Source organism: Antechinus flavipes, chromosome 1 (genome assembly GCF_016432865.1).
Source record: "Antechinus flavipes isolate AdamAnt ecotype Samford, QLD, Australia chromosome 1, AdamAnt_v2, whole genome shotgun sequence".
NCBI classification, from domain to species: domain Eukaryota; kingdom Metazoa; phylum Chordata; class Mammalia; order Dasyuromorphia; family Dasyuridae; genus Antechinus; species Antechinus flavipes.
In genome coordinates, this window is record NC_067398.1 from 576,415,270 (window position 1) to 576,428,769 (window position 13,500).

Genomic DNA, 13,500 nt, shown 5'->3' on the forward strand with positions numbered 1-13,500 from the left:
TATCCTCCCCACCCCCCAAATCATGTTAGTCACTTAATATCCAAGTTATATCATTTCAATGAAAACCATTAAACAATTAATCTATCTTGTAGAAACTTCCTCCAGTGTTATCAAAACACTGTAAAAGGAAACTGGAGACTGAGGTTGAATCAATAGATGGTGACACTTAGAAACAAAATATTCTTTTTTAGGTAAAAGCCAATGAATATATGGTTATCAAAGAGAAAACTGAGACTATATATGTTGAGACTACTTCACATTCTGAAATCAAAGATTAATAGAAGGAAAATATTTAGGGCATTAGCACTAACACCTATGCAACATTATTCTTAATGTGTATTTGTGGCACATTAAAATGGACAATGATAGAGCTAGAAGGTGTCCAAACAAAAACTGTATGTTAACAAAAAATGGATCTCATCACCTCCAGGCAGTTACAGAAGGAATAATACTTCCTTATCTAAAAAGTAAAAGAGGATTGATAGATATTTTCTGAGCATACAACAAATAGATTTAAAAATTTATAGAAACATTTTTGGAACAAACGGTCCTTACTTCAGAAAGCAGTACTAAATGCTAATAATAGTTCTATATCACTGGATCTGCCAAATATAACTGAAAGTAGTTTATCTCTAGACAGCTAAGATTCAAGACTGGAAGCAAAAAGCAAACCACATGTGACATCCACATGAACTTAGTGAATGATATCTCAAAAAAAAAAAAAAAAAGATATCACTTATCAAATAAATCAAATGATCAAACAAGATCTTGAGTCATACAGCACTGTTTACAATAATGATACTGATTCAGGACCAGACAAATACCACTAGAAATTACAAGAAAACTTGGCTTTAACAAACACAGACTTATTAACTGATGCAGATTATGCAATGAAATTGTGGGAATTACTCAATATATCAAAGCAGGTCACACAAATTTAGCATCTACTGGATATCTAGTATTTCATGATCATAGGGCTAAAATAACAAACTATCCTTTACAAACTAACAGATGACAAATACCCATTTTACAGACAGAGATCTCCAAATAATCTTGAGAATTTAAAAAAAAGCCAGAGTAGAAATGGAGCAACATTATGAACAAAACTATTGCCAACTGCCTAGATGTAGCACTGATCCATTAAAAATCTAAGCACATTTTAATAAACATTACAATACTGAATCCTCATAATCTCCAAATTATATTGGATAAAATGCTTTCAAAATGCAGTAGACATCTGGCAGAAGAAATTAAAACCATGTGGGGACAGGATGAGATTCATATCATCCCTGTCATCTTATCTGTTACTGAAGGTGTCCTCAAGATGCTTTCAATAAGTCTAAAGAAGAGCTTACATCCCACTACTTGTATTCAATTACAGAAAGCAATAATTTTATCTACCTACATGACAGTCTACAGATTTATATTAAAATATAAAAGAAACATAGCAGGACAGTGACTTGGTTTCTGGAATTTCTACTTGATCTCCATCAAAAAGATGAGAACAAGATGATGATGATAACATTCATACTAGCTTCTTTAAAATTCTAACCATGATCTATGTTGTGAGGTGGAAAGACAAAGGAAAGGAATACAAGCCAGGATGATATAAAGTAGGGGATTTATGTGCCTTGAAACTGCTACAATCACTATGAATGATTCTAAAACTCAAAAAAATCAATGGGATGGCACAGCATGGCAGACTGACCCAATAACTGAGTGATGCATGACCAACTTCATGAAAAACCTTTAATAAGTATTTACCATGTGTAAAGTACAGTGCTAAACCATATGGCTAAAATAAATAGGAAAGTAAGAAAATTTCTGCTCACATTCCATGAGGGGGACTGTATGCATGGAAGGTTGTGACTATATAAGTCACATAGAAAAATCTTTTGTGTAGAGTTGACGGGAATGGCAACAAAGCAGGTGGATATATCATCGATAATGTCATTTCTACAGATAAAATCATATCAGTTTGTAATGCTGAACTATTTGACGAGGTCATGGAATTTGGTGGTATGAATTTTTTGAGGAGGGTATTTTATGTAGTATCTGAAAAAGTAGCTGTCAGGTTGCATTGTCGTGGATTGTCTCCAAGATGATGGCTAATAGGGCAGATCTAGGAACAAGACTCACAATCTGGGGGGTGTTGTCATTCCCAGAACTTCTGGGTAATTGATCACCAACTGGTATTAATGGTAGTGAAGGAAGATGGGTTCTTTCTCCACCCTAATTTATCCCTAGTGATGATTGTATGATCATGTTTGGAAACAGGGCAAATGTCTGGAAGGCACTGCTCTCCCCAAGACTTCCGAGTTTAGAATCAGAAGTAAGAGGTTGGTCAAGTTGGTGGTCATGGTTTGGCTTACCTAGCACATTCTATATCTAGATCCGTTTACAGAAATAGAGAGATTTTTGGCATAGTGAGTCAGAGCTGCTCTGCTTCACCTAAGCTGACCTGCCAAGTGGCAACCAGTTGACAATTGGTGGAGATCGCTAGCCTGTCACCAAAGCAGTTCTTCCAAGTATGGGGACTGACTTGGAAACAGGAATGATGGTTTTGGCTCTGGAATCCCTTTCAGGGTATAACGATAGTTTGTAATGGAGGTGGTGGTGGAAGTTTGTGTTGCCTGCCTTCTGTTTCTCCCTCAGATGCAAAAGATCAGCTTGACCCAGAGGAGAGCCTTCCTTCATGCCTGTGTACATAATTATTCAACACACTGTATCAGAAATATCAACATCCTGCTACCTGCTAAAATGTATAGATAATGCTGGACTTTAATGCAGGCAAACCACAAATATGCCTGAAGTGGACTGCAGAACTGAATGTTTTCTTCATACTGTTTTTGTTTATGGCATCTTCAATTTCAAGTCAAACAACAATGCACAGCAGATCAATGCAAATCCTTGTAAAAATAACTTCATCTTTAAATACAGATTAGATGAAATAAAGCTGAAATCTGAAGAGAGTAGAGCTGAAATTACCACAAATTTCCAGAAATAATGACTAATTACAAAGAGGATGACAAAAGCACTACTTATGTTCCAAATGATTTTGAAAAGAAGATGGTTATTCTTTGGCAATTTACAAGCTCTTTCTGATTCTAATGGTATAAATCTATCAGATAAAACCAGAAGTTTTAAAAAGCTGTTATACACATCATGAATGAGCACATTCTCAAACAATGTTTGACACAAAGTATTAAAAATATTTCAGACATGCACATAAAGTATATATGGCAGTTGCTGCTATAGTCAAAGAAAGGTAGGTGATATCAAGAACACTCCTAAGGATAGGCATCAAATGTTACCATGGCAGAAACAACTTGTGCAATTCCCTTTCCTCTTGTTCTTTAATTGTGAAATGTTTTACATTTTCTCAAGATTAAGCTGTACAAAAATAACTCTTTATAGTAAATATATTATATCAATTTTAGTAAATAAATGCAATAGAAATTATAAAAAATCATATTGTCCAACATTTAAAGTCAAGAAAAAAAAAGCAACATGCAGAATGGGGTCAGAAAAACAGAAGTATATTGGAAGTTCTAGCTTTTCTTAATCAGAAATTATAAGTTAAAAAAAAGATTAAAAACAATAAATCATGGCAATACAAGGAACAAAAGGAATTTAGCAACAATCAAAAAACTTTACCAAAAGCTGGTAGGAAAAAACAAACAAACAAACTAATAACTAATATTCATGAGTACTGTGAAGCTTTGCAAAATACCTTTTGATATCATTGGTCCTCATACTTCTGCCATCCTAGATACACACTAGAGCATTATTTCCCCTATTTTATGAATGAGGAATGAATCATACTCTGGGTAAAAGCATTTAAATTTTTCCCATTTCAGTTTTGTGAGATTAGGCTGATTTTTGTTAAATGGGGTATATTTGACTGAAGAATCTTTCATATTCTACTGTTTGATAGTTACAAAATGTCATGTACATTCACAGAAGCATTTAAGAGGAATTTGTCATTGATAGGGAATCTCACAATTTGGATTCTGCATTGGACATCCTCAAGAAAATGACAAATACAATAATTAATATTATGATAAGTAACATATTTTAGCATTTTAAAGGTTTGAAAATTGCTTTACAAACATTTCATTTTATTCTCACAATAATTCTCTATTGTAAGGTAGATGCTAGTTTTAATAATCTAATTATATATATACATATATATATATGGAAACTGAGGCACACTAAAATTAAGTAATTTACTCAGGCCCACAAAGCTGAGTGTCTAAGGCCAGATTAGAAGAGCATTAGAGCAGATTAGAGAGCAGCCCAAGGTTAGTAAACTATATGCATGCTCTTCTACTAAGCAAAAAGATTTAGTTTCTGTGACTTCTGGTTCCAGTGTTGAGACAATCAAAACTTCTAAAAGAAAGATATGAAAGCAGCATTTTAAAAGAATAAAATTTTATTGATATCTTTTGTTTTTACATCAAGTAAAATTCTTCTTCATTGCCCTCCCAGAGACTCCATATAACAAAGGGCATAATTTCTTAGTGAAATAATACCTATACTTTCACTGAAGAATTCATCTTTTCAGTACAAAATTGTAACCACTCATTGCTTGATTGTATACTTGAACATTTCCACCTTGGACATAACATTCTATCTCCTTCCTATACTAGCACAAACTATATCCCATAAGCTCAGATCAGAGGCCAGAAGCCACCCTTTCCCAGGGGCAGCAATCCTTGCCATATCAACCCTTCCTCCACACCTGAAACACATACATACATATATATTTGCTAAGTCCTCCCCCTCTTCAAATAATCTTGTATTATTTTGCCCATTTGTGCACATATACATATTATATAGTCCCTCTTAATTCCCCCAGTGGCATGTAAACTCTGAAGACAAAGATCATTTTTATTTTTTCTTTTACTCCATAGTATCCTGGACTCTTCTTTGCATAGATGAGGGGACAATATCTTATTTTGCACAGAATTGAAATGAACATAGCTGTTTCTTTAAAAAATCAATTTTTAAAAAAATCTTTTTAGTTTTAAAATATTGATGAAATTGTTGTATGTAATTTTATCTTTATTATTTCTAATTATAAAATTGCATTAATCTAGTGAAGAATAACCAGAAATCATCTGCAGAATTTTTTCTTAGATTTGTTTAATCCCTATTTCTCAGAAGTAGCATGTGGAAATGGCCCCACATGTCAAAGGAATTAAGATTAAATTCCACTTCTGCTACTCCCCTTGTGATGTTCTGTAAGTTACTTGCTATCTCGGGGCCTCAGAATCTTATATAAAATAATGAGGAGTCTGGACTAGATTATTTTAAAAATTCTAACTTTAAATCTATACTAATATGAACCCAAACAAGGTAACATATTTAGTCATCATCTTGCAGTTTTCCATTGCCAGAAGACATTGTGAAGCTGAGAGATGGAGGGATTGGCAAGATTCTACTGTTTGAAATGCCAGAGGAAATGTTCCCTCCATAGCTCTCTCACCAAAGTGGGAACAACTGAAGAGGGATGTGATTGATTGCAGCTCTATGGGGCATTTGCTGGTGCCAGGAAGTAGTAAAAAACCATCTGTATATAGAGATAGATGGCGAAGGCTGGCTTTAGTAGGAAGAAAGCAAAGTGATGATCGAGTAGGTGGGCAAGAATCAGCAGAAAGGCTTTGGAAGGAGAAGTGTTTTCCTGGATCTGTGAAAAGTGAGTAGGGGCAATTAGGTACTACAGTGGAAAGAGCACCAGTCTAGCTGTGTGACCCTGGGAAAGTCACTTAATCCTGATTGCTTTGCCTCTCCTCCTCCCCCCAAAAAGAAAGAAAAATAAAAAACAGGTGCAGGACTGAAGTAAGAAGGGCTGAAAGAGATATATGCTATCTTATCCTTAGGTTTTTCTCTCCCTGTATGTATGTATGGAGAGAAGAGAGGGCAGGGAGGTAGAATAGATGGGAAGTTGTTCACAGTACCAACCTGAGTCATAGCTGAAGACTATGCAATGATGATGATAATGATAAAACATCAAGTCTATCCAATATAGTTCTTATCTCAATTATATTAGCAGAGTTTGATTAGGATTACGATTTTTAGAGAAAGGTATGATCACACCAGGAAATTTTAAAAACCACCTTTATTATTGCCTTATTAAATATTAAATATCGCTACTTGAAAATATGAAATACTATATATCAAATATATGAAAGTACATAAAATATAAATATCAAATATATTAAAGTAGATACTAGTTGGAATTTGGATTCCTTGGTAAATAACAATGGGTGTGCAATCGTAAGAGGATTAGATTCCAAATCAGATACTCTAGGTTTGAATTCTGATTTTCTACTAGTTTTTTTTGAAACCAAGTACATAGCATTTATCACTATTAAATTTAATTCTAGTGGCCTTGGATATGCCAGACCATCAAGATCTTTTTGGATCCTGACTAGTTATTCAGCAAATCAATCATCCCTCCCAACTTCGGGTCATTTGCAAAATTTAAAATGTTAACCAATGATAGTTACAGTTACAGAACTTTTATCCCAAGTCACTGAAACAATATTAAATAAGGACAAGGCCAAATGTTTTAAAAAAATGCTGCCGTGAAGACAGTCTTCTAAATTCCTAAACTCATAGCAAAATCATTGTCTATTCCATCAACCAGTTCCAAGTCTACCTAATTGTAATAGTATTTACTCTTTTGCCTTTCTAACTTTTTTATGTTTGGAAAACATCAAATGCTTTCATAAAATCTAAGTAACCTAAATTTAAATGATCATTTCTAAGATCTGCAATTTTTTTTTGATTAAGATATGCTAGTCCTATTACTTCTGCTTCTTTTTTTAGGTGCCCACTAAAAATCTCTTTAGTAATATTCTTGAATTTTTCAAAGCAGTGCTGCCTCTGACTGCTTTACCTCAAATAATCCAGTAACCAAATAAAATAGTCTGTAAATCTGTCTATCCCATTACCTTAATGAAAGATCAAAGGTAAGCTAATGCAGGAGAGAATCCAAATCAAATTCCTTTTCTTGATGGCCCACACAGTCTCAGGGATGTGAGTCAGGACAAGTTACAACCATACTAGTTGGCAATGAAGAAGAGAAGAATTGGAAGGGAAAAGTAGCTGGTGACCCTAAAAGGACAAGACAGGTATAATGAAGATTAGGAATTAAAGGAGTGGACGATGCTTAAATTAAAAAACAAACAAACAAAAAAACAAAAAAACACTGGACTAAGATGGAAATAAAGTGAATAAGCATATCTTTAAGCTTCTGTTACTGTCAGGAACTATGATGACATGCAACCTGGCATAATGGATAAAAGAGCCAGTCTCAGATTAGATTTAGGAACACCAGGACTCGAGTCTAGTCTTTGCACATTCTAACTGTGTGAACTCAGACAATATATTTAACCTTTCAAGTTGTCTCCAACAACTCTCTTACTTTCAGGTCCCCAAGCAGTTCTCTAATTCTATAAATTTCAAAGAAGATGTATATCTACATTGGTAATTTTCTCCCAGAAAGTTCCATACAGTGATGAAATTGCAGATCTGGTTGTATTTTTGGCTTGTTAGTTTGTTACATTTGTTCTTTAAAGGTATTAAACTAAATATCAGGAGACATTTATTTTAATCCAGGTTATACTAACTCCCTCTAGGACCTTGGTTTAATTTTCTGATCCTCCAATTTCCTCTTGTGTGAAATAAGAAAGTTGTCCTAATCTCTTAGTTTTTTTCCCCACATTTAAGATTAGGTCTTTTGGAATACAGAAATGTGAACAAAGAAAGGTAGTCCTTTGGGATAGTTATAGATAGATAAGAGATAGCTGGTTGACTGATAATAAAGATGGGAATGTCAAGAAAGGGATAAATGTAGCTGAATTCTGAATTCAGAGGGAAAAACAAAAACAAAAACAAACTATAGATGATTTTATTCCTCAAGAATATCTTTTCCATAAGCAATAGATTTACTTCATTCTAAATCTTTATTTCTTTCACTCCTTTCATTTACTAGCTATTACAGAAATCTGGTCCATCCCATAGAACACAGCCTCTTTGCTCACACTTTCCAGTATTTTCTGTGTCCCTCACTCATTCTCTAATCAAGGAAGGGGAATAGGAAAACTCCTTGTCCCCCATTGCTTTGTTACTACTTCCGATATTAAATAACCTCTTCTCCTTTAAGGATATCTCTCGAATTTTCCTATATATTATATCATATATATTTATACGCATCTATTCCAGTATAAAGCTTGCTTTGTATATATTTGTTTGTTGTCTCCCCGCATTCATTAGATTGTAAGCTCCCTGTGGGCAGGAGCTGCTTTTGACTCATTTTGTACGTTCAGCACCGAGGGCAGTGCCCGGCACATAGTAGGGGCTTTTAAAATGTTGATCAGTTGACATGGTTTCTGCGTTACTCCTGTAAAAGATTTGGGGGAGGAGGAAAGGATGCATGGGATCTGAGCTGGGCGAGGTGCATCACTTAGCCGGGCCACATACAGCCCCCCGGTGTGGGTATAGAAGAAAAATTACCCCCAAAGAGATACACCCCTGACCTTGTTCGGTTTTTCCTGTGTATTGTGTGTGTTTGTGTCTATCTGTCTGTCTGTCTGTGGCTTTTTGGAGAGATGTGAGGAAAGAACATTATTAGGCCAGATACTATCAAAATGATCACAGAAAAGAGAGGGCAAAGGTAAATGACACACCCCCACTCCCCACACCCCCAAATGTAACTGACAGCCAGAGTGAGCCAATCCCCAGCCAAAGCACGCCAAGAAAAGAAGGCGGGACGCCTCTTAGTACACCCGCCCCACGGAATCAGACACGCTGGCGAGAAGAGAGGGGAAGACTAGGGGGAGGGGAGGGAGAGGGAGGACGCGTTTCCTAGCAACCGCGAGATTTCCCTCTTCTCACAAAGTAGCATCGCCACCCCAACCCCTCCATCCACTCCCAATTTCCTTCCCCAACGTCTTTAAACACTGCCCACCTTCCTTCCCGCGCCTCCTAAGAGACAAGGGCTCGTGTTTTCAGACCCAGATCGCGGAGGGTCGTCCAGGCTGAGGCCTCCCCAAACCCATGAGTCCCCGACACTCACACACCTCAGCTCGCACCTAGGCAAGGGCAGGCAAACTTAGGAAATCCAGCAGTTGGCACACGTAACCCTGCTCCGTGCTGTCACTCCGTCTACAGGGGGCGGAACAAAACGGGGGCTCTGATATCTGATTGGCCACAAGGGCTCATCCCTTAAACCAGAAGTATGGGGTGAGTGGAAGCATCCGCCAGCCTGATCTCTGATTGGTCCTTCTTTCCTTAGGCGTCTTTTGGTCTTAGAAGGCAATGTAAATTGCCTTCTCTTAAATACATGAAGTATTAAGAGGTGGAAAGGGAGCTAGAAATAGTTGAAGTTCAAAAGTGTTTATCCTTATTTGGGTCATGGACCTCCCTATGAACCGTGTCTCAGTAATGTTTTTAAATGCATAAAATTACAAAAAGAAAATTATATTAAAGTTGTCATTGACATACGGGAAAAGCCTTTAACCTGAGTTCCCTGACCCAAAAAAAAAAAAAATTGTGTGCCTATGTGTATACATACATAACTCATATATAGCATATTTTAAACAATTTATTCCTAAATATATGACAATGTAAATTTTATGTACATACTATATGCTTTCTTATTATATGTTTAATTTAAAGTCCAGGTATACCAGGTTAAAAATCATTTCTAGTCCAAATCCTTTAATTTTGTCAGATTAGCGGTTTCTTGTGTTCTGAAACCAGTTTCTTCCTCCAATGCGTTGATAGATGATAGATAGATAGATAAAAAAAGAAAATCACTGGAATCAGCAGGCTAAATTCAGATATCTGACCTATTACTGATTATATGATCTTGGTCACTTCATCCTTCTTGAAGCCCATTTTCCTTTTCTTTAAAATGAAAAAGATTAAAATGAAAATGTTGTAGAATAGCAGGAGAACAGGAATTAGAACTAGGGGGGAACTTAAAAATTATCTTGAAAGGCAATCCAGCATACTGCTTGTGGTGTTAGAAATATCTAGTTTCAAATCCAACTTCAGACATTTTACTTGCTTTGTGACTTCAGACAAGACATTGTGAAAAGGGGATAATCCCTGTACTACTTACCTGCCAAGACTGTTAATGAAGATCAAATGACAAAAAGTATATAAAAGAAATTTACAAAACTTAAATGTTTAAGGATCCACAATGAAGCAAGTAGTCCAGTTCTCCTTAAAATTAAAAAAAAAAAAAGAACTTTATAAGGTACACGTGACTAAATTTTTGCTTGATCTTGTACATAAGTACAACAGATATCAATATATAAATGTTCAAAAAAGTAAAGTTATCTAAAAGAAACTGATCTGAAACAATGTTAAATTCCAGCTTGGGAAAAAAAATGCTTTTTAAAAATTGCTAATATTCCTCTTGTGAATTTCTGAAATCAGGGTATCTAAATAATGGAAGTTCTGGATGGAGAATTTCTCTAAGCCCTTGCAAATTCTAAGGACCCTAAAATTATCCCATAAAAGTCCCAGGTTTCATAATGTCCCTCTTACAGAATCCTGGAGAAGTATCTCCATTTTCCTATTTATTCTCCCATAAATTTAGGTTCCAACTCCAGATTACACCTATATCTACTTCCTATCTTTAGCAATACATATCTTATGTGAAAGAATACCCTGACTCTCCCAACATGAGTTTCAACAAATTAAACTCTGACGTTTTAAAGTCAGAGTAATCCATTCACAAAATACATATGACCCTTAAGAAAACTGAGAGGCACACAGATTATCTGTCCCATGATGAATCTGTTTTACTAATGTCCATAGCATAGTATCAATAATCTTGTTTAATTCAAATTTAAAAAGCATAATATCATGGTTTATCTATAACCCAATCTACCACGATCTACAAAGCAACTGCTAAAAGTGGAACTGATGCCGTTCTAGTGGCAGTAGCAGAGTTGAGGTGGGAATCCCCTTCTGGTTTGTGCAGATTCAACATGAAAGAATTCACAAACCTGAGACATTTGTGGCAAAAAAAGGAAGTTTTTGGCACTGAGAAGAGGGTCTCTTCATAGCGGACAGAAGTCCTGGCCATCAGCTATGCCAAGGAGCAAAGCATACTACTTAGGACTGCTGCAAAAATGTGAAGTTTAGAATCGCCTTTTTTAGGAGTCTGAGGCTCAGGTTTCAAGTTGAAAAGAAAGCCAAAGTCCCCATGTCTAGATACTTATCAATATCAGGCCCAGCTCTCCCAATTGAATCACTTTAAAGGCTTCCTGAATGAGGATCTGGCTACCAATGGGGGAGAGGGGGAGATATTATTTGCCTTAGAAAAGTCCAATTGAATGATGCCACTTAACTTGTCTGGGGAGCTATGCTTCCCAGTAGGGCCTGAGACTCTGAACTTCCCTTCTTTACAGATCGAAGGGGACACAGTTTCACCCCTCATCAGAACCACAGTTTTAACAATATAATGAAGTCAAGATACATGAAAGGAACTAAACTCCAAGTCCTACTAGCTATTGGGCAGATTTCCTAAATATTTCCCCTTGTAAATCAAAAGAGGATCTCTTAAGATTTGGGAGTAGTTTGGAATAACACTTTACCTTTATACTCTAATATAGAAAAACAAAACAAAACAATACAAAAAAACAATTAACAGACCAAGTCATCAACACAAAGTCAGAAGCTTTTTAGCAATTTCAGTTTTTGCCTTTCTATTACAGATGAGAGAACAGACTCAAAAAGTGTGTCATTGGCTTGCCTAAGGTAACCAAGAAAGTAAGTTAGTTGTAGAGTCAAAACTTGCAGCCCAATTTCCTAGTTTCTAATACAGTATTCTTTCCAACAGGACTTTATGCCTTTCTTGGCTAAAACACACATCTCTTTTCATACAGCCCACATTTTTACAAATATATATATTAGTGATATTGATTGGGAGTGCCTAGATAGTACAGTGGATAGAGTGTTGGACTTGGAAAAGTCATCTTCCTGAGTTGAAATTTGGCCTCATACTCATACTAGCTGAGTCACTCTGGGCAAGTCACTTCACCCTATTTGCCTCAGTTTTCTCATTTGTAAAATGGCAAACCCCTCCAGTATTTTTGTCAAGAAAATCCCAAATGGAATCATGACTGAACAACAATGATAGTGATTAATTCTAGTTTTTGCTATTAGATATAATTTTTGTAATGAATTTTGAGTATCAGATATTTATCAAAGTTTTAATTAATCTATAAAATTCAGATGTATTAGGTGTGGTTTTTGGTCCTAATTCTAAACATAATTTGAACATAAGATCTTCACCAAAAATAAGTACAATGAAATAGAATGTGGTAAATTAGGGAAAGTTTCTTAAGTGTTAATGATAGAGCAACTAGATAACTCTAGAAAATTTCAGAAACAACAGTGGAATGGGCAGGCAGATCTGGAGTGGAGCATGGTGGAGAGAGTGTTGAGGTGAAGGAGAATGAGATAGCTTCCAGTAGCAGAAAAAAGCTGTTTGTTTGTTTTGTTTTGTTTTTTCCCCAGATATCTTGGGATTCTGAATGGCAGAGATATATAGAATAAGAGGAGTGATAGTCTGCTAATTGGGAACTGAGTCCAGGTAGGAAGTGAGAATTATGTTCTCTTAATGTGTTACTGATCTTAATAGTCTCACAGTGGTATGAGCCTTACAATGGCAAGAATGGGTGATGGTAGTATGGCCCTGGGGGCCCCTTACTTAGATATGTTTCATTCAGAACTCAGAACTGATTCTAGGAAATGATCAAATTCTTCTCCCCTCCCTCCACTCTCTTGCAAATTAGTAGTTTCTATCCCTAATTCTCCTTTCAGTCAGTCAGTAATTAAGTATTTTTTAAGTTTTTGCTATGTTCCAGTCATTGTGCTAACCCAACGATGCAAAAAAGCTTAAAAGACAATCCCTACTATTGTGTAACTTCTGTGTACTTCATAGTTGCACCCTTTCTTCATTTAATTCTGGTAATTAATCTTATCTCTTCACATTGCAGAAGTTCATTCTATACTCATATCTACTCTCTATCTTTAGCAACACATATCTCATGGGAAAGAGTGTCCTGAGTTTTAGGATGTAACATCATCATTATAATTTTAAGATGAATTTAGTACACTAAATACCATATTGTGCTTTTTCTCATATTTCTCCTTCATGGAGGTTAAATCTGAGATATAAGAAACAGTTATTAATATCTTTTCAGTTCTGACTCAGAATTTTGACACAATCAATATCCAGACTAAGTTTGGTTACAAATATTGGAGCAGTTTTTTTTTTTTGTTTTTTTTTTTTTTTAAAAAGGCAGCACTGTGCAATAAACTAAACAAGTACTCCAAGGACAACCTAAAATAACAATCGTTATTAGACCAATATCTTCCTGAAGTAAAGGACAATGTCCAACTTGCAAATGTTTTCATTAACTTGTCTTATAAACATAACAAAGTTTGATATATTTTTACAAGATG

General features: G+C 35.6%; 1 protein-coding gene across 1 annotated transcript in view; it reads right to left on the reverse strand.

Annotated features, from left to right (window-relative positions):
- Positions 1–9,223, reverse strand: part of TRIQK (triple QxxK/R motif containing) — a 145,266-nt gene extending 136,043 nt beyond the window's left edge. Inside the window, exon 1 of the mRNA XM_051970845.1 lies at positions 9,093–9,223. The gene's annotated coding sequence lies outside the window, so the exon portion shown is untranslated. The remainder of the gene's footprint in view (positions 1–9,092) is intronic.
- Between the last annotated feature and the right edge of the window lie 4,277 nt (positions 9,224–13,500).